At 33.2% G+C, this 21,063-nt stretch overlaps 1 pseudogene; it reads right to left on the reverse strand.

The window, feature by feature from the left end:
* Positions 1-10,046: 10,046 nt before the first annotated feature.
* LOC128127151 (uncharacterized) lies at positions 10,047-14,811 on the reverse strand (annotated as a pseudogene).
* Between the last annotated feature and the right edge of the window lie 6,252 nt (positions 14,812-21,063).

The following is a 21,063-nucleotide window of genomic DNA, read 5'->3' on the forward strand; positions in this document are numbered from 1 at the left end:
AGTTTTATTGAGGTACTCAAGAATTAAACAATGCTTATTGAACTAAATTGCATAGACTTTTAATGTGGAACTAAAGAATGAAATAATTCTTATCAATGCCTTGCTTAAATTGCATAGACTTCTATTATGGAACTTAAGAATTAAACAATGCTTATCAAAGCTTTCCTAAATTGTGAAGACTACTTCTATTGTGGAACTCAAAAAACAATGTATAAAGCTTTGCTAAATTGCATAGACGTCTAATGTGGAACTCAAGAATGAAACAATGCTCAACAAAGCTTTGCATAAATTGCAGACACTTCTGTTGTGGAACTCAAGACTTAAGCAATTCTCATCAAAGCTTTGTTAAATTGCAAAGACTACTTCTATTGTGGAACTCGAGAATTTAACAATACTCATCAATGCTTTTCTTAAAGTGCATAGACTTATATTGTGGAACTCAAAAATCAAACAATGCTCGTCAAAGCTTTGCTTAAATTGCGTACACTTCTATTATGGAACTCAAGAATAAAGAAATGCTCATCAAAGCTTTACTAAATTGCACAGACAACTTCTATTATGGAATTTAAGAATTAAACAACGCTCATCAAAGCTTTTCTAAATTGCATAGACTTCTAATGTGCAACTCAAGAATGAAATAATGCTCATCCAAGCTTTGCTGAAATTGTATAGACTTCTACTGTGGAACTCAAGAATTAAACAATGCTCTTCAAAGCTTTGCTAAATTGTGAAGACGACTTTTCTTGAGGTACTCAAGAATTAAACAATGCTTATTGAACTAAATTGCGTTGTCTTTTAATGTGGAACTAAAGAATGAAATAATTCTTGTCAATGCCTTGCTTAAATTGCATAGACTTCTATTGTGGAACTTAAGAATTAAACCATGCTTATCAAAGCTTTGCTAAATCGCGAAGACTACTTCTGTTGTGGAAGTCACGAATTAAACAACGCTCATGACATCTTTGCTAAATTGCATAGACTTCTAAGGTGGAACTCAAGAATGAAACGATGCTCATTACAGCTTTGCTTAAAATGTATAGACTTCTATTGTGTAACTCAATAATTAAACAATGCTCTTCAAACCTTTCCTAAATTGCGAAGACTAGTTTTATTGAGGTACTCAAGAATTAAATAATGCTTATTGAACTAAATTGCATAGACTTTTAATGTGGAACTAAAGAATGAAATAATTTTAATCAATGCCTTGCTTAAATTGCATAGACTTCTATTATGGAACTTAAGAATTAAACAATGCTTATCAAAGCTTTCCTAAATTGTGAAGACTACTTCTATTGTGGAACTTAAAAAACAATGCATAACAAAGCTTTGCTAAATTGCATAGACTTCTAATGTTGAACTCAAGAATGAAACAATGCTCAACAAAGCTTTGCATAAATTGCAGACACTTCTGTTGTGGAACTCAAGACTTAAGCAATTGTCATCAAAGCTTTGTTAAATTCCAAAGAGAAATTCTATTGTGGAACTCAAGAATTAAACAATGCTCATCAATGCTTTTCTTAAAGTGCATAGACTTATATTGTGGAACTCAAAAATCAAACAATGCTCGTCAAAGCTTTGCTTAAATTGCGTAGACTTCTATTATGGAACACAAGAATAAAGAAATGCTCATCAAAGCTTTACTAAATTGCACAGACTACTTCTATTATGGAATTTAAGAATTAAAAAAGGCTCATCAAAGCTTTTCTAAATTGCATAGACTTCTAATGTGCAACTCAAGAATGAAACAATGCTCATCCAAGTTTTGCTTAAATTGTATAGACTTCTACTGTGGAACTCAAGAATTAAACAATGCTCTTCAAAGCTTTGCTAAATTGTGAAGACGACTTTTCTTGAGGTACTCAAGAATTAAACAATGCTTATTGAACTAAATTGCGTTGTCTTTTAATGTGGAACTAAAGAATGAAATAATTCTTGTCAATGCCTTGCTTAAATTGCATAAACTTCTATTGTGGAACTTAAGAATTAAACCATGCTGATCAAAGCTTTGCTAAATCGCAAAGACTACTTCTGTTGTGGAACTCACGAATTAAACAACGCTCATGAAATCTTTGCTAATTTGCATAGACTTCTAAGGTGGAGCTCAAGAATGAAACAATGCTCATTACAGCTTTGCTTAAATTGTATAGACTTATTCTGTAACTCAATAATTAAACAATGCTCTTCAAACCTTTCCTAAATTGCGAAGACGAGTTTTATTGAGGTACTCAAGAATTAAACAATGCTTATTGAACTAAATTGCATAGACTTTTAATGTGGAACTAAAGAATGAAATAATTCTTATCAATGCCTTGCTTAAATTGCATAGACTTCTATTATGGAACTTAAGAATTAAACAATGCTTATCAAAGCTTTCCTAAATTGTGAAGACTACTTCTATTGTGGAACTTAAAAAACAATGCATAACAAAGCTTTGCTAAATTGCATAGACTTCTAATGTTGAACTCAAGAATGAAACAATGCTCAACAAAGCTTTGCATAAATTGCAGACACTTCTGTTGTGGAACTCAAGACTTCAGCAATTCTCATCAAAGCTTTGTTAAATTGCAAAGAATAATTCTATTGTGGAACTCAAGAATTAAACAATGCTCATCAATGCTTTTCTTAAAGTGCATAGACTTATATTGTGGAACTCAAAAATCAAACAATGCTCGTCAAAGCTTTGCTTAAATTGCGTACACTTCTATTATGGAACTCAAGAATAAAGAAATGCTCACCAAAGCTTAACTAAATTGCAAAGACTACTTCTATTATGGAATTTAAGAATTAAACAACGCTCATCAAAGCTTTTCTAAATTGCATAGACTTCTAATGTGCAACTCAAGAATGAAACAATGCTCATCCAAGCTTTGCTTAAATTGTATAGACTTCTACTGTGGATCTCAAGAATTAAACAATGCTCTTCAAAGCTTTGCTAAATTGCGAAGACGACTTTTCTTGAGGTACTCAAGAATTAAACAATGCTTATTGAACTAAATTGCGTTGTCTTTTAATGTGGAACTTAAGAATGAAATAATTCTTGTCAATGCCTTGCTTAAATTGCATAGACTTCTATTGTGGAACTTAAGAATTAAACCATGCTTATCAAAGCTTTGCTAAATCGCGAAGACTACTTCTGTTGTGGAACTCACGAATTAAACAACGCTCATGAAATCTTTGCTAAATTGCATAGACTTCTAATGTGGAACTCAAGAATGAAACGATGCTCATTAGAGCTTTGCTTAAAATGTATAGACTTCTATTGTGTAACTCAATAATTACACAATGCTCTTCAAACCTTTCCTAAATTGCGAAGACGAGTTTTATTGAGGTACTCAAGAATTAAACAATGCTTATTGAACTAAATTGCATAGACTTTTAATGTGGAACTAAAGAATGAAATAATTCTTATCAATGCCTTGCTTAAATTGCATAGACTTCTATTATGGAACTTAAGAATTAAACAATGCTTATCAAAGCTTTCCTAAATTGTGAAGACTACTTCTATTGTGGAACTCAAAAAACAATGTATAAAGCTTTGCTAAATTGCATAGACGTCTAATGTGGAACTCAAGAATGAAACAATGCTCAACAAAGCTTTGCATAAATTGCAGACACTTCTGTTGTGGAACTCAAGACTTAAGCAATTCTCATCAAAGCTTTGTTAAATTGCAAAGACTACTTCTATTGTGGAACTCGAGAATTTAACAATACTCATCAATGCTTTTCTTAAAGTGCATAGACTTATATTGTGGAACTCAAAAATCAAACAATGCTCGTCAAAGCTTTGCTTAAATTGCGTACACTTCTATTATGGAACTCAAGAATAAAGAAATGCTCATCAAAGCTTTACTAAATTGCACAGACAACTTCTATTATGGAATTTAAGAATTAAACAACGCTCATCAAAGCTTTTCTAAATTGCATAGACTTCTAATGTGCAACTCAAGAATGAAATAATGCTCATCCAAGCTTTGCTGAAATTGTATAGACTTCTACTATGGAACTCAAGAATTAAACAATGCTCTTCAAAGCTTTGCTAAATTGTGAAGACGACTTTTCTTGAGGTACTCAAGAATTAAACAATGCTTATTGAACTAAATTGCGTTGTCTTTTAATGTGGAACTAAAGAATGAAATAATTCTTGTCAATGCCTTGCTTAAATTGCATAGACTTCTATTGTGGAACTTAAGAATTAAACCATGCTTATCAAAGCTTTGCTAAATCGCGAAGACTACTTCTGTTGTGGAAGTCACGAATTAAACAACGCTCATGAAATCTTTGCTAAATTGCATAGACTTCTAAGGTGGAACTCAAGAATGAAACGATGCTCATTACAGCTTTGCTTAAAATGTATAGACTTCTATTGTGTAACTCAATAATTAAACAATGCTCTTCAAACCTTTCCTAAATTGCGAAGACTAGTTTTATTGAGGTACTCAAGAATTAAATAATGCTTATTGAACTAAATTGCATAGACTTTTAATGTGGAACTAAAGAATGAAATAATTTTAATCAATGCCTTGCTTAAATTGCATAGACTTCTATTATGGAACTTAAGAATTAAACAATGCTTATCAAAGCTTTCCTAAATTGTGAAGACTACTTCTATTGTGGAACTTAAAAAACAATGCATAACAAAGCTTTGCTAAATTGCATAGACTTCTAATGTTGAACTCAAGAATGAAACAATGCTCAACAAAGCTTTGCATAAATTGCAGACACTTCTATTGTGGAACTCAAGACTTAAGCAATTGTCATCAAAGCTTTGTTAAATTCCAAAGAGAAATTCTATTGTGGAACTCAAGAATTAAACAATGCTCATCAATGCTTTTCTTAAAGTGCATAGACTTATATTGTGGAACTCAAAAATCAAACAATGCTCGTCAAAGCTTTGTATAAATTGCGTAGACTTCTATTATGGAACTCAAGAATAAAGAAATGCTCATCAAAGCTTTACTAAATTGCACAGACTACTTCTATTATGGAATTTAAGAATTAAACAACGCTCATCAAAGCTTTTCTAAATTGCATAGACTTCTAATGTGCAACTCAAGAATGAAACAATGCTCATCCAAGCTTTGCTTAAATTGTATAGACTTCTACTGTGGAACTCAAGAATTAAACAATGCTCTTCAAAGCTTTGCTAAATTGTGAAGACGACTTTTCTTGAGGTACTCAAGAATTAAACAATGCTTATTGAACTAAATTGCGTTGTCTTTTAATGTGGAACTAAAGAATGAAATAATTCTTGTCAATGGCTTGCTTAAATTGCATAAACTTCTATTGTGGAACTAATGAATTAAACCATGCTGATCAAAGCTTTGCTAAATCGTGAAGACTACTTCTATTGTGGAACTCACGAATTAAACAACCCTCATGAAATCTTTGCTAATTTGCATAGACTTCTAAGGTGGAGCTCAAGAATGAAACAATGCTCATTACAGCTTTGCTTAAATTGTATAGACTTCTATTGTGTAACTCAATAATTAAACAATGCTCTTCAAACCTTTCCTAACTTGCGAAGACGAGTTTTATTGAGGTAATCAAGAATTAAACAATGCTTATTGAACTAAATTGCATAGACTTTTAATGTGGAACTAAAGAATGAAATAATTCTTATCAATGCCTTGCTTAAATTGCATAGACTTCTATTATGGAACTTAAGAATTAAACAATGCTTATCAAAGCTTTCCTAAATTATGAAGACTACTTCTATTGTGGAACTTAAAAAACAATGCATAACAAAGCTTTGCTAAATTGCATAGACTTCTAATGTTGAACTCAAGAATGAAACAATGCTCAACAAAGCTTTGCATAAATTGCAGACACTTCTGTTGTGGAACTCAAGACTTAAGCAATTCTCATCAAAGCTTTGTTAAATTGCAAAGAATAATTCTATTGTGGAACTCAAGAATTAAACAATGCTCATCAATGCTTTTCTTAAAGTGCATAGACTTATATTGTGGAACTTAAAAATCAAACAATGCTCGTCAAAGCTTTGCTTAAATTGCGTAGACTTCTATTATGGAACTCAAGAATAAAGAAAAGCTCATCAAAGCTTAACTAAATTGCAAAGACTACTTCTATTATGGAATTTAAGAATTAAACAACGCTCATCAAAGCTTTTCTAAATTGCATAGACTTCTAATGTGCAACTCAAGAATGAAACAATGCTCATCCAAGCTTTGCTTAAATTGTATAGACTTCTACTGTGGAACTCAAGAATTAAACAATGCTCTTCAAAGCATTGCTAAATTGTGAAGACGACTTTTCTTGAGGTACTCAAGAATTAAACAATGCTTATTGAACTAAATTGTGTTGTCTTTTAATGTGGAACTAAAGAATGAAATAATTCTTGTCAATGCCTTGCTTAAATTGCATAGACTTCTATTCTGGAACTTAAGAATTAAACCATGCTTATCAATGCTTTGCTAAATCGCGAAGACTACTTCTGTTGTGGAACTCACGAATTAAACAACGTTCATGAAATCTTTGCTAAATTGCATAGACTTCTAAGGTGGAACTCAAGAATGAAACAATGCTCATTAGAGCTTTGCTTAAAATGTATATACTTCTATTGTGTAACTCAATAATTAAACACTGCTCTTCAAACCTTTCCTAAATTGCGAAGACGAGTTTTATTGAGGTACTCAAGAATTAAACAATGCTTATTGAACTAAATTGCATAGACTTTTAATGTGGAACTAAAGAATGAAATAATTCTTATCAATGCCTTGCTTAAATTGCATAGACTTCTATTATGGAACTTAAGAATTAAACAATGCTTATCAAAGCTTTCCTAAATTGCGAAGACTACTTCTATTGTGGAACTCAAAAAACAATGCGTAACAAAGCTTTGCTAAATTGCATAGACTTCTAATGTGGAACTCAAGAATGAAACAATGCTCAACAAAGCTTTGCATAAATTGCAGACACTTCTGTTGTGGAACTCAAGACTTAAGCAATTCTCTTCAAAACTTTGTTAAATTGCAAAGACTACTTCTATTGTGGAACTCAAGAATTTAACAATACTCATCAATGCTTTTCTTAAAGTGCATAGACTTATATTGTGGAACTCAAAAATCAAACAATGCTCGTCAAAGCTTTGCTTAAATTGCGTACACTTCTATTATGGAACTCAAGAATAAAGAAATGCTCATCATAGCTTTACTAAATTGCACTGACTACTTCTATTATGGAATTTAAGAATTAAACAACGCTCATCAAAGCTTTTCTAAATTGCATAGACTTCTAATGTGCAACTCAAGAATGAAACAATGCTCATCCAAGCTTTGCTTAAATTGTATAGTCTTCTACTGTGGAACTCAAGAATTAAACAATGCTCTTCAAAGCTTTGCTAAATTGTGAAGACGACTTTTCTTGAGGTACTCAAGAATTAAACAATGCTTATTGAACAAAATTGCGTTGTCTTTTAATGTGGAACCAAAGAATGAAATAATTCTTGTCAATGCCTTGCTTAAATTGCATAGACTTCTATTCTAGAACTTAAGAATTAAACCATGCTTATCAATGCTTTGCTAAATCGCGAAGACTACTTCTGTTGTGGAACTCACGAATTAAACAACGTTCATGAAATCTTTGCTAAATTGCATAGACTTCTAAGGTGGAACTCAAGAATTAAACAAGGCTCATTACAGCTTTGCTTAAAATGTATAGACTTCTATTGTGTAACTCAATAATTAAACAATGCTCTTCAAACCTTTCCTAAATTGCGAAGACTAGTTTTATTGAGGTACTCAAGAATTAAATAATGCTTATTGAACTAAATTGCATAGACTTTTAATGTGGAACTAAAGAATGAAATAATTCTAATCAATGCCTTGCTTAAATTGCATAGACTTCTATTATGGAACTTAAGAATTAAACAATGCTTATCAAAGCTTTCCTAAATTGTGAAGACTACTTCTATTGTGGAACTTAAAAAACAATGCATAACAAAGCTTTGTTAAATTGCATAGACTTCTAATGTTGAACTCAAGAATGAAACAATGCTCAACAAAGCTTTGCATAAATTGCAGACACTTCTGTTGTGGAACTCAAGACTTAAGCAATTGTCATCAAAGCTTTGTTAAATTCCAAAGAGAAATTCTATTGTGGAACTCAAGAATTAAACAATGCTCATCAATGCTTTTCTTAAAGTGCATAGACTTATATTGTGGAACTCAAAAATCAAACAATGCTCGTCAAAGCTTTGCTTAAATTGCGTAGACTTCTATTATGGAACTCAAGAATAAAGAAATGCTCATCAAAGCTTTACTAAATTGCACAGACTACTTCTATTATGGAATTTAAGAATTAAAAAACGCTCATCAAAGCTTTTCTAAATTGCATAGACTTCTAATGTGCAACTCAAGAATGAAACAATGCTCATCCAAGCTTTGCTTAAATTGTATAGACTTCTACTGTGGAACTCAAGAATTAAACAATGCTCTTCAAAGCTTTGCTAAATTGTGAAGACGACTTTTCTTGAGGTACTCAAGAATTAAACAATGCTTATTGAACTAAATTGCGTTGTCTTTTAATGTGGAACTAAAGAATGAAATAATTCTTGTCAATGGCTTGCTTAAATTGCATAAACTTCTATTGTGGAACTAATGAATTAAACCATGCTGATCAAAGCTTTGCTAAATCGCGAAGACTACTTCTATTGTGGAACTCACGAATTAAACAACGTTCATGAAATCTTTGCTAAATTGCATAGACTTCTAAGGTGGAACTCAAGAATGAAACAATGCTCATTAGAGCTTTGCTTAAAATGTATAGACTTCTATTGTGTAACTCAATAATTAAACGCTGCTCTTCAAACCTTTCCTAAATTGCGAAGACGAGTTTTATTGAGGTACTCAAGAATTAAACAATGCTTATTGAACTAAATTGCATAGACTTTTAATGTGGAACTAAAGAATGAAATAATTCTTATCAATGCCTTGCTTAAATTGCATAGACTTCTATTATGGAACTTAAGAATTAAACAATGCTTATCAAAGCTTTCCTAAATTGCGAAGACTACTTCTATTGTGGAACTCAAAAAACAATGCGTAACAAAGCTTTGCTAAATTGCATAGACTTCTAATGTGGAACTCAAGAATGAAACAATGCTCAACAAAGCTTTGCATAAATTGCAGACACTTCTGTTGTGGAACTCAAGACTTAAGCAATTCTCATCAAAGCTTTGTTAAATTGCAAAGAATAATTCTATTGTGGAACTCAAGAATTAAACAATGCTCATCAATGCTTTTCTTAAAGTGGATAGACTTATATTGTGGAACTTAAAAATCAAACAATGCTCGTCAAAGCTTTGCTTAAATTGCGTAGACTTCTATTATGGAACTCAAGAATAAAGAAAAGCTCATCAAAGCTTAACTAAATTGGAAAGACTACTTCTATTATGGAATTTAAGAATTAAACAACGCTCATCAAAGCTTTTCTAAATTGCATAGACTTCTAATGTGCAACTCAAGAATGAAACAATGCTCATCCAAGCTTTCTTAAATTGTATAGACTTCTACTGTGGTGATGTGATCTCACCCAAAATTGAGGTTTGAACACGTTTTGCCCGATCGTTCTTTTGGTTACAGAATTGTAAAACAAAGGTGGAAACCACGACCCGTTGTCTATAAAGAGACAAGAACCTTGGTATAAAACGCCACAATCAACCCACCAAATTGATTGATAAGTTTGAACGCCACAAGCTATGAAAACCTGATAAGTTCTAAAGTTCACAAAGAACGAAAAAAGAGTTAAAAACTCACAAATTGTATTCAAAACTTGATTGATTTCAAATGGATACAAATACCACGTTTTTATAGTGTGGGAAGAGTACCTAAAGAGCCATGAATTAAAGAAGTGTCTTTAATTTAAGGCATTTAACCCCCAAGTTTAAAACTATGAACCTAGACATGGTTTATCACAAGGTTCATGTAACCTAAGACCCTTTTATCTCCCCAACACTTATTTAGGATATATAAAAACGAAAATTACATAAAAATATAGAAAAAAAACGAAATGGGCTTATAAAGGCTCTTATTGTATCTTGTAAATCACTCTTGGACTTGAATTATGGTAATCCAACTTTGATTGGGTCCAATGGGTCTCCATACACTTTCTTGAGTACAAACTTCTCTAACCAATCCATTTAAAGCCTCTTTGAATGTTTTAGCTCGTGCCCTCGTAACTGGTCCATCTGGCATTTGATTTGGATCCTTTGTTGACAGCTGTGGGTTTGCATCATTCCCCTCCTCTTGAAAAGGATTTGTCCTCAAATCAGAACCTACATCAAAAGGAGCTAGATCAGTTACATTGAAAGTTGCACTAACCTTATACTCACCCGGCAGGTCCAATTTGTATGCATTGTCATTGATACGCTCTAAAACTTGGAAAGGACCGTCCCCTCTTGGAAGCAATTTTGAACGTCGTTGGGCTGGAAATCGTTCTTTTCTCATATGTAACCAAACCCAATCACCCGGTTCAAAAATCATCTTGCGTCGCCCTTTATTCGCTTGTTTTGAATATTGCTCCGTTCTTCTTTCTATATTTAGTCTTGCTTTCTCATGTATCTGTTTCACAAATTCAGCCTTTTTGTTTCCATCTAAGTTAACCTGCTCAGAAAAAGGCAAAGGTGATAAATCCAAAGGAGTCAAAGGATTAAAACCGTATACAATTTCAAATGGTGACATTTTTGTAGCAGAATGAGTGGCACGATTGTATGCAAACTCAACATGTGGCAAACAGTCCTCCCATGTTTTGATGTTCTTCTTTATTAAAGCCCTCAACAAGGTGGACAAGGTCCTATTCACCACTTCTGTTTGACCATCCGTTTGTGGGTGGCAAGTTGTTGAAAACAAGAGTTTTGTCCCTAATTTTGCCCACAAAGTTTTCCAAAAATAACTCAAAAACTTAGAATCCCGATCTGAGACAATGGTTTTTGGCATTCCATGCAACCTGACAATTTCTCTAAAAAACAAATCAGCAATGTGAGATGCATCATTAGTTTTATTGCATGCAATAAAATGAGCCATTTTAGAAAACCTATCAACAATCACAAAAATAGAGTCCTTTCCACTTTTGGATCTTGGTAGACCCAACACGAAGTCCATTGAAATATCAACCCATGGTTCACATGGTATTGGAAGTGGAGTATATAAACCATGATGTTGAACCTTGGATTTGGCTTGCTTGCACACAATACAATTATTGCAAATTCTTCCAACATCCACCTTCATTTTTGGCCAAAAGAAATGTTCCTGCAAAGTAGATAATGTTTTTGCGATCCCAAAATGTCCCATAAGGCCTCCACTATGTGCTTCTCTAACCAAAAGCTCACGCAAGGAAGATTTAGGAATGCAAAGTCTTGATTCTTTGAACAAAAAACCATTATGTAAGAAAAACTTTTCAAAAGAGCATTATTCACAAGCTTGGTAAATCTGACCAAAATCAACGTCATTGTGGTATAATTCCTTGATTTGTTCAAATCCTAGAATTTTGAAATCTAGAGAAGAAAGTAGAGAGTGTCTACGTGACAAAGCATCAGCCACAACATTTTCCTTACCTTTCTTGTATCGGATGACATAAGGAAATGTCTCAATGAACTCCATCCACCTAGCATGTCTTTTGTTTAATTTGTGTTGTCCTTTTAGAAACTTTAAGGACTCATGATCTGAATGAATTACAAATTCTTTAGCCCACAGATAATGTTGCCATGTTTTCAATGCTCGGACCAAAGAATAAAGCTCTTTGTCATAAGTTGGGTAATTTAAAGTTGCCCCACTTAATTTTTCACTGAAATATGCCAAAGGTTTACCCTCTTGCATCAAAACAGCACCAATTCCAATTCCTGATGCATCACATTCAATTTCAAATGTTTTGTCAAAATTAGGCAAAGACAACAAAGGAGCATGAGTTAAGTGAAACTTGAGTTGTTGAAAAGCATGCTCTTGTTCTTTGCCCCATTTAAACCCAACATTCTTTTTGATGATTTCTGTAAGTGGTGATGCTAAAGTGCTAAAATGTTTGACAAACCGGCGATAAAAACTTGCCAGGCCATGAAAACTTCGAACTTCACTTATAGTCTTTGGAGTTGGCCAATCTTGGATGGCTTTTACCTTTTCTTCATCAACAGCCACTCCTTGGGAGCTCACCACATACCCAAGGAAAACAACTTGGTCAGTACAAAAGGTACACTTCTTCAAGTTAGCATATAGCCTTTCTTTCCTAAGCACACTCAAAACACATGTCAGATGCTCAAGGTGATCTTTTGGACACTTTGAATAAATCAAAATATCATCGAAGTAAACAACCTCAAATTTGCCAATATATTCACGCAAAACATGGTTCATTAATCTCATGAAGGTACTAGGAGCATTAGTTAGGCCAAAAGGCATTACTAACCATTCATATAAACCATGTTTTGTTTTAAAAGCTGTTTTCCACTCATCACCTTCTTTCATGCGAATTTGGTGATACCCGCTTTTTAAATCAATTTTGGAAAAAAGTTTTGCTCCATACAACTCATCAAGCATATCATCGAGTCGGGGAATGGGATGACGATACTTTACCGTAATATTGTTGATGGCACGACAATCTACGCACATCCTCCAAGAACCATCCTTCTTTGGCACCAACAAGACTGGAACGGCACAAGGGCTCATACTTTCTTGAACCAATCCCTTTGCAAGTAACTCTTCAACTTGCCTTTGTAGCTCCTTGGTTTCTTCAGGGCTTGTTCTATAGGCTGGTTTGTTGGGAATAGACGCCCCAGGCATAAAGTCAATTTGGTGTTCAATCCCACGAATTGGTGGCAATCCATTTGGAACATCCTCAGCAAACAAGTCTCCAAATTCCTGCAAGAGAGAGGTAACATCGCTCGGAAGAGTTCCGGCCGAAGTGTTAGTGGCTATTGGAGCTTCTTTGAACAAAAGAAGCACAATATGCATTTCTGATTTAAAAGCTTCTTTTATCTCACTTTTTTTTGCCAGTGCAATATATTTATTTTCCTTTTTTTCTTTCCCTCTTTTTTTCATGTTTTCTTTGTTTTTTTCACTCTCTTTTTTTTGTTCACTTTCTTTTTTTTGTTCATTTTCTTCTGTTTTCTCACTCATTTTTTTTTGTTCATCATCTTTTTTTTTCTCACTCTCTCTCACTCATTTTTTTTTGTTCGTCATCTTTTTTTTTCTCACTCTCTTTTTTTCCTTCGCTCTCTTTTTTCGCATCTTGTTGAAGTTTTACTTGATCTTGGTAAACTTGAATTGGTGACATTGGTACAAGAGTTACCGGTTTTGTTTTGTAAACAAAAGTGTATTTGTTAGTGAAACCGTCGTGACTTACGTGTCTATCATATTGCCATGGTCTACCTAGCAGCAAGTGAGTGGCTTGCATAGGAACAACATCACACAACACCTCGTCTTCATATCTTCCAATCCGAAATGAAACCATCACCTGTTTTGTAACTCGCACCTCACCACTATCATTGAGCCATTGAAGTTTGTATGGTTTTTGATGCTTCATCGTGGGTATACCTAACTTTTCAACCATGGAAGTACTTGCAACGTTAGTACAACTCCCACCATCAATTATAACACTACATACCTTGCCTTGAACATAGCAACGAGTATGAAATATATTCTCCCTTTGGGCATCGTCTCCCTCCTTGGATTGAATGTTTAGAGCTCGTCTTGCAACCAACAAATCACCTTGAACAGCCACCTCTTCATCATAACTACAATCTTCCGTTGAAACTATAGAATCTGATTCATCCGTTTCGATCTCGCCATTTTCTCTAACCACCATGGTAAGCTTATTTGGACATTGACTTGCAATATGACCCCTTCCTTGACACTTGAAACACTTTATGTCACGATTCCTAAAAGTAGAAGAATCAGTTTTTCCTTTTGAAGAGTTTGTTGTTTTAGGATCATATTTGGAATTAGAAGAAGAAGTAGGTGTATTTTCTGATTTTTTTGAAGTACTAGCCTTCCAAGTGTTATTTCGAGACCCGCCACCTCTTTTTAATTGTTTCTCAATTTTAACAGCCATATGGACCATGTCTTCAATTTCAACATAATGTTGCATCTCAACGCGATCACGAATTTCAAGATTTAAGCCATTTAAGAATCTGGCCATGGTTGCCTCAGGATCCTCCTCAATATTGGCACGAACCATCATAACCTCCATTTCTTTGAAGTAATCATCAACACACTTGCTGCCTTGTTTTAAGCTTTGAAGTTTATTGTGGAGATCACGAAAGTAATGACTTGGCACAAACCGTCTTCGCATGACACTCTTCATTTCATCCCATGTCTCAATAGGCCTTTCTCCATTTCTCCGTCTAGTGATTAGAAGTTGATCCCACCATGTTAGTGCATAATCAGAAAACTCAACTACGGCTAGTTTTACCTTCTTACGGTTGGAATATTCATGACAATCAAATATGAACTCCATTTTTGTCTCCCATTCAATGTACGCGTCCGGGTCTGACTTGCCTTTGAAAGAAGGAACTTTCATTTTAATAGAACTTAAATTGTCATCTCTTCGTGACCTCCTTCTATTTGGTCGCCTTTCAGGTTCCCAACCATCATCCTCCTCTTCCCCGTTAGAAACCTGTGATGATGCTCGAGATCGAGTTCTTTGTACTTGTGCCTCCATTCGGTCCATTCTTTCATGTACTTGGTTAAATTCATTTGTCATCAAACGTCGCATTTCATCCATCATAGCTTGAACTTGAAGGTTTGGTGGGGGGTTTTGATCACCCATCTTATATTTCTGCCAAAAAAAATAAATAATAATAATAATAATAATAATAATAATAATAATAATAATAATAATAATTTACTTCCTCCCAACACTCACTCACGTGTTTCTCTCAAAAATAGTTCACTCAACCCTCGTGTATCCCTCGAATGGCTTTTACCCTCTTTTAGTCTCACCACACAGCCTTTTACCACTCCCTTTTAACTCTTAAAGTTCTAAACAAACTAAAGAAGCAATTATCAAATTTGAACTTGTGGCCTTGAGGAATTCAAACTTACCAAACAAATCAAAAGAAATTGTATCCAAATTAAAGTAACCTCAATACACAAAAGAAAGCCAAACAAACTTGGCTTTGCTAATGATGAAGCAAACAATGGGTTATTTTATTATTTTTTTTTTTGAAAAAAAAGACTACACTTGCAATTCAAATTGACTTTATAGAAAAAAAAAAGGCTTTACTTGTTCCTCCTCTTCTTTCTTTCTTTTTTTTTCCTTTTTTTTTTTGTTTTTTTTTTCTCTCTCTTTTTTTTTTCTTTGTAAATCTTTTTTTTTTGTAAATATTTTTTTTTGCTTTTTTTTTTCTTTTTTTTTTGCTTCTTTATGTTTTTGTTTTTGTTTTTTTTTTTCCTTTGATTTTTTTTTGAGGAAACTAATAGCCAAATGAAAACATAAAGGAAACAAAAGAAATGTAGAATATAGAAGTTTGACAACTTAGAAATTCAAAAGTCGCTAGTAAGAACCTTGACAACTTGTGACAAGACCCGCTACCAATATGCGTCTTAGAACTCAAGTAATCAAGGAAGAAAACAAAATAGATATGCAACACAAAGAACTGGCTCTGATACCAAATGATGTGATCTCACCCAAAATTGAGGTTTGAACACGTTTTGCCCGATCGTTCTTTTGGTTACAGAATTGTAAAACAAAGGTGGAAACCGCGACCCGTTGTCTATAAAGAGACAAGAACCTTGGTATAAAACGCCACAATCAACCCACCAAATTGATTGATAAGTTTGAACGCCACAAGCTATGAAAACCTGATAAGTTCTAAAGTTCACAAAGAACGAAAAAAGAGTTAAAAACTCACAAATTGTATTCAAAACTTGATTGATTTCAAATGGATACAAATACCACGTTTTTATAGTGTGGGAAGAGTACCTAAAGAGCCATGAATTAAAGAAGTGTCTTTAATTTAAGGCATTTAACCCCCAAGTTCAAAACTATGAACCTAGACATGGTTTATCACAAGGTTCATGTAACCTAAGACCCTTTTATCTCCCCAACACTTATTTAGGATATATAAAAACGAAAATTACATAAAAATATAGAAAAAAAACGAAATGGGCTTATAAAGGCTCTTATTGTATCTTGTAAATCACTCTTGGACTTGAATTATGGTAATCCAACTTTGATTGGGTCCAATGGGTCTCCATACACTTTCTTGAGTACAAATTTCTCTAACCAATCCATTTAAAGCCTCTTTGAATGTTTTAGCTCGTGCCCTCGTAACTGGTCCATCTGGCATTTGATTTGGATCCTTTGTTGACAGCTGTGGGTTTGCATCATGTGGAACTCAAGAATTAAACAATGCTCTTCAAAGCATTGCTAAATTGTGAAGACGACTTTTCTTGAGGTACTCAAGAATTAAACAATGCTTATTGAACTAAATTGTGTTGTCTTTTAATGTGGAACTAAAGAATGAAATAATTCTTGTCAATGCCTTGCTTAAATTGCATAGACTTCTATTCTGGAACTTAAGAATTAAACCATGCTTATCAATGCTTTGCTAAATCGCGAAGACTACTTCTGTTGTGGAACTCACGAATTAAACAACGTTCATGAAATCTTTGCTAAATTGCATAGACTTCTAAGGTGGAACTCAAGAATGAAACAATGCTCATTAGAGCTTTGCTTAAAATGTATAGACTTCTATTGTGTAACTCAATAATTAAACAATGCTCTTCAAACCTTTCCTAAATTGCGAAGACGAGTTTTATTGAGGTACTCAAGAATTAAACAATGCTTATTGAACTAAATTGCATAGACTTTTAATGTGGAACTAAAGAATGAAATAATTCTTATCAATGCCTTGCTTAAATTGCATAGACTTCTATTATGGAACTTAAGATTTAAACAATGCTTATCAAAGCTTTCCTAAATTGCGAAGACTACTTCTATTGTGGAACTCAAAAAACAATGCGTAACAAAGCTTTGCTAAATTGCATAGACTTCTAATGTGGAACTCAAGAATGAAACAATGCTCAACAAAGCTTTGCATAAATTGCAGACACTTCTGTTGTGGAACTCAAGACTTAAGCAATTCTCTTCAGAGCTTTGTTAAATTGCAAAGACTACTTCTATTGTGGAACTCAAGAATTTAACAATACTCATCAATGCTTTTCTTAAAGTGCATAGACTTATATTGTGGAACTCAAAAATCAAACAATGCTCGTCAAAGCTTTGCTTAAATTGCGTACACTTCTATTATGGAACTCAAGAATAAAGAAATGCTCATCAAAGCTTTACTAAATTGCACAGACTACTTCTATTATGGAATTTAAGAATTAAACAACGCTCATCAAAGCTTTTCTAAATTGCATAGACTTCTAATGTGCAACTCAAGAATGAAACAATGCTCATCCAAGCTTTGCTTAAATTGTATAGACTTCTACTGTGGAACTCAAGAATTAAACAATGCTCTTCAAAGCTTTGCTAAATTGTGAAGACGACTTTTCTTGAGGTACTCAAGAATTAAACAATGCTTATTGAACTAAATTGCGTTGTCTTTTAATGTGGAACTAAAGAATGAAATAATTCTTGTCAATGGCTTGCTTAAATTGCATAAACTTCTATTGTGGAACTAATGAATTAAACCATGCTGATCAAAGCTTTGCTAAATCGCGAAGACTACTTCTATTGTGGAACTCATGAATTAAACAACCCTCATGAAATCTTTGCTAATTTGCATAGACTTCTAAGGTGGAGCTCAAGAATGAAACAATGCTCATTACAGCTTTGCTTAAATTGTATAGACTTCTATTGTGTAACTCAATAATTAAGCAATGCTCTTCAAACCTTTCCTAAATTGCGAACACGAGTTTTATTGAGGTACTCAAGAATTAAACAATGCTTATTGAACTAAATTGCATAGACTTTTAATGTGGAACTAAAGAATGAAATAATTCTTATCAATGCCTTGCTTAAATTGCATAGACTTCTATTATGGAACTTAAGAATTAAACAATGCTTATCAAAGCTTTCCTAAATTGTGAAGACTACTTCTATTGTGGAACTTAAAAAACAATGCATAACAAAGCTTTGCTAAATTGCATAGACTTCTAATGTTGAACTCAAGAATGAAACAATGCTCAACAAAGCTTTGCATAAATTGCAGACACTTCTGTTGTGGAACTCAAGACTTAAGCAATTGTCATCAAAGCTTTGTTAAATTCCAAAGAATAATTCTATTGTGGAACTCAAGAATTAAACAATGCTCATCAATGCTTTTCTTAAAGTGCATAGACTTATATTGTGGAACTCAAAAATCAAACAATGCTCGTCAAAGCTTTGCTTAAATTGCGTACACTTCTATTATGGAACTCAAGAATAAAGAAATGCTCATCAAAGCTTTACTAAATTGCACAGACTACTTCTATTATGGAATTTAAGAATTAAACAACGCTCATCAAAGCTTTTCTAAATTGCATAGACTTCTAATGTGCAACTCAAGAATGAAACAATGCTCATCCAAGCTTTGCTTAAATTGTATAGACTTCTACTGTGGAACTCAAGAATTAAACAATGCTCTTCAAAGCTTTGCTAAATTGTGAAGACGACTTTTCTTGAGGTACTCAAGAATTAAACAATGCTTATTGAACTAAATTGCGTTGTCTTTTAATGTGGAACTAAAGAATGAAATAATTCTTGTCAATGGCTTGCTTAAATTGCATAAACTTCTATTGTGGAACTAATGAATTAAACCATGCTGATCAAAGCTTTGCTAAATCGCGAAGACTACTTCTATTGTGGAACTCACGAATTAAACAACCCTCATGAAATCTTTGCTAATTTGCATAGACTTCTAAGGTGGAGCTCAAGAATGAAACAATGCTCATTACAGCTTTGCTTAAATTGTATAGACTTCTATTGTGTAACTCAATAATTAAGCAATGCTCTTCAAACCTTTCCTAAATTGCGAACACGAGTTTTATTGAGGTACTCAAGAATTAAACAATGCTTATTGAACTAAATTGCATAGACTTTTAATGTGGAACTAAAGAATGAAATAATTCTTATCAATGCCTTGCTTAAATTGCATAGACTTCTATTATGGAACTTAAGAATTAAACAATGCTTATCAAAGCTTTCCTAAATTGTGAAGACTACTTCTATTGTGGAACTTAAAAAACAATGCATAACAAAGCTTTGCTAAATTGCATAGACTTCTAATGTTGAACTCAAGAATGAAACAATGCTCAACAAAGCTTTGCATAAATTGCAGACACTTCTGTTGTGGAACTCAAGACTTAAGCAATTCTCATCAAAGCTTTGTTAAATTGCAAAGAATAATTCTATTGTGGAACTCAAGAATTAAACAATGCTCATCAATGCTTTTCTTAAAGTGCATAGACTTATATTGTGGAACTCAAAAATCAAACAATGCTCGTCAAAGCTTTGCTTAAATTGCGTAGACTTCTATTATGGAACTCAAGAATAAAGAAAAGCTCATCAAAGCTTAACTAAATTGCAAAGACTACTTCTATTATGGAATTTAAGAATTAAACAACGCTCATCAAAGCTTTTCTAAATTGCATAGACTTCTAATGTGCAACTCAAGAATGAAACAATGCTCATCCAAGCTTTGCTTAAATTGTATAGACTTCTACTGTGGAACTCAAGAATTAAACAATGCTCTTCAAAGCATTGCTAAATTATGAAGACGACTTTTCTTGAGGTACTCAAGAATTAAACAATGCTTATTGAACTAAATTGTGTTGTCTTTTAATGTGGAACTAAAGAATGAAATAATTCTTGTCAATGCCTTGCTTAAATTGCATAGACTTCTATTCTGGAACTTAAGAATTAAACCATGCTTATCAATGCTTTGCTAAATCGCGAAGACTACTTCTGTTGTGGAACTCACGAATTAAACAACGTTCATGAAATCTTTGCTAAATTGCATAGACTTCTAAGGTGGAACTCAAGAATGAAACAATGCTCATTAGAGCTTTGCTTAAAATGTATAGACTTCTATTGTGTAACTCAATAATTAAACACTGCTCTTCAAACCTTTCCTAAATTGCGAAGACGAGTTTTATTGAGGTACTCAATAATTAAACAATACTTATTGAACTAAATTGCATAGACTTTTAATGTGGAACTAAAGAATGAAATAATTCTTATCAATGCCTTGCTTAAATTGCATAGACTTCTATTATGGAACTTAAGAATTAAACAATGCTTATCAAAGCTTTCCTAAATTGCGAAGACTACTTCTATTGTGGAACTCAAAAAACAATGCGTAACAAAGCTTTGCTAAATTGCATAGACTTCTAATGTGGAACTCAAGAATGAAACAATGCTCAACAAAGCTTTGCATAAATTGCAGACACTTCTGTTGTGGAACTCAAGACTTAAGCAATTCTCTTCAAAGCTTTGTTAAATTGCAAAGACTACTTCTATTGTGGAACTCAAGAATTTAACAATACTCATCAATGCTTTTCTTAAAGTGCATAGACTTATATTGTGGAACTCAAAAATCAAACAATGCTCGTCAAAGCTTTGCTTAAATTGCGTACACTTCTATTATGGAACTCAAGAATAAAGAAATGCTCATCATAGCTTTACTAAATTGCACTGACTACTTCTATTATGGAATTTAAGAATTAAACAACGCTCATCAAAGCTTTTCTAAATTGCATAGACTTCTAATGTGCAACTCAAGAATGAAACAATGCTCATCCAAGCTTTGCTTAAATTGTATAGTCTTCTACTGTGGAACTCAAGAATTAAACAATGCTCTTCAAAGCTTTGCTAAATTGTGAAGACGACTTTTCTTGAGGTACTCAAGAATTAAACAATGCTTATTGAACTAAATTGCGTTGTCTTTTAATGTGGAACTAAAGAATGAAATAATTCTTGTCAATGCCTTGCTTAAATTGCATAGACTTCTATTCTGGAACTTAAGAATTAAACCATGCTTATCAATGCTTTGCTAAATCGCGAAGACTACTTCTGTTGTGGAACTCACAAATTAAACAACGTTCATGAAATCTTTGCTAAATTGCATAGACTTCT

This window comes from Lactuca sativa, chromosome 7, assembly GCF_002870075.4.
Source record: "Lactuca sativa cultivar Salinas chromosome 7, Lsat_Salinas_v11, whole genome shotgun sequence".
Classification (NCBI taxonomy): domain Eukaryota; kingdom Viridiplantae; phylum Streptophyta; class Magnoliopsida; order Asterales; family Asteraceae; genus Lactuca; species Lactuca sativa.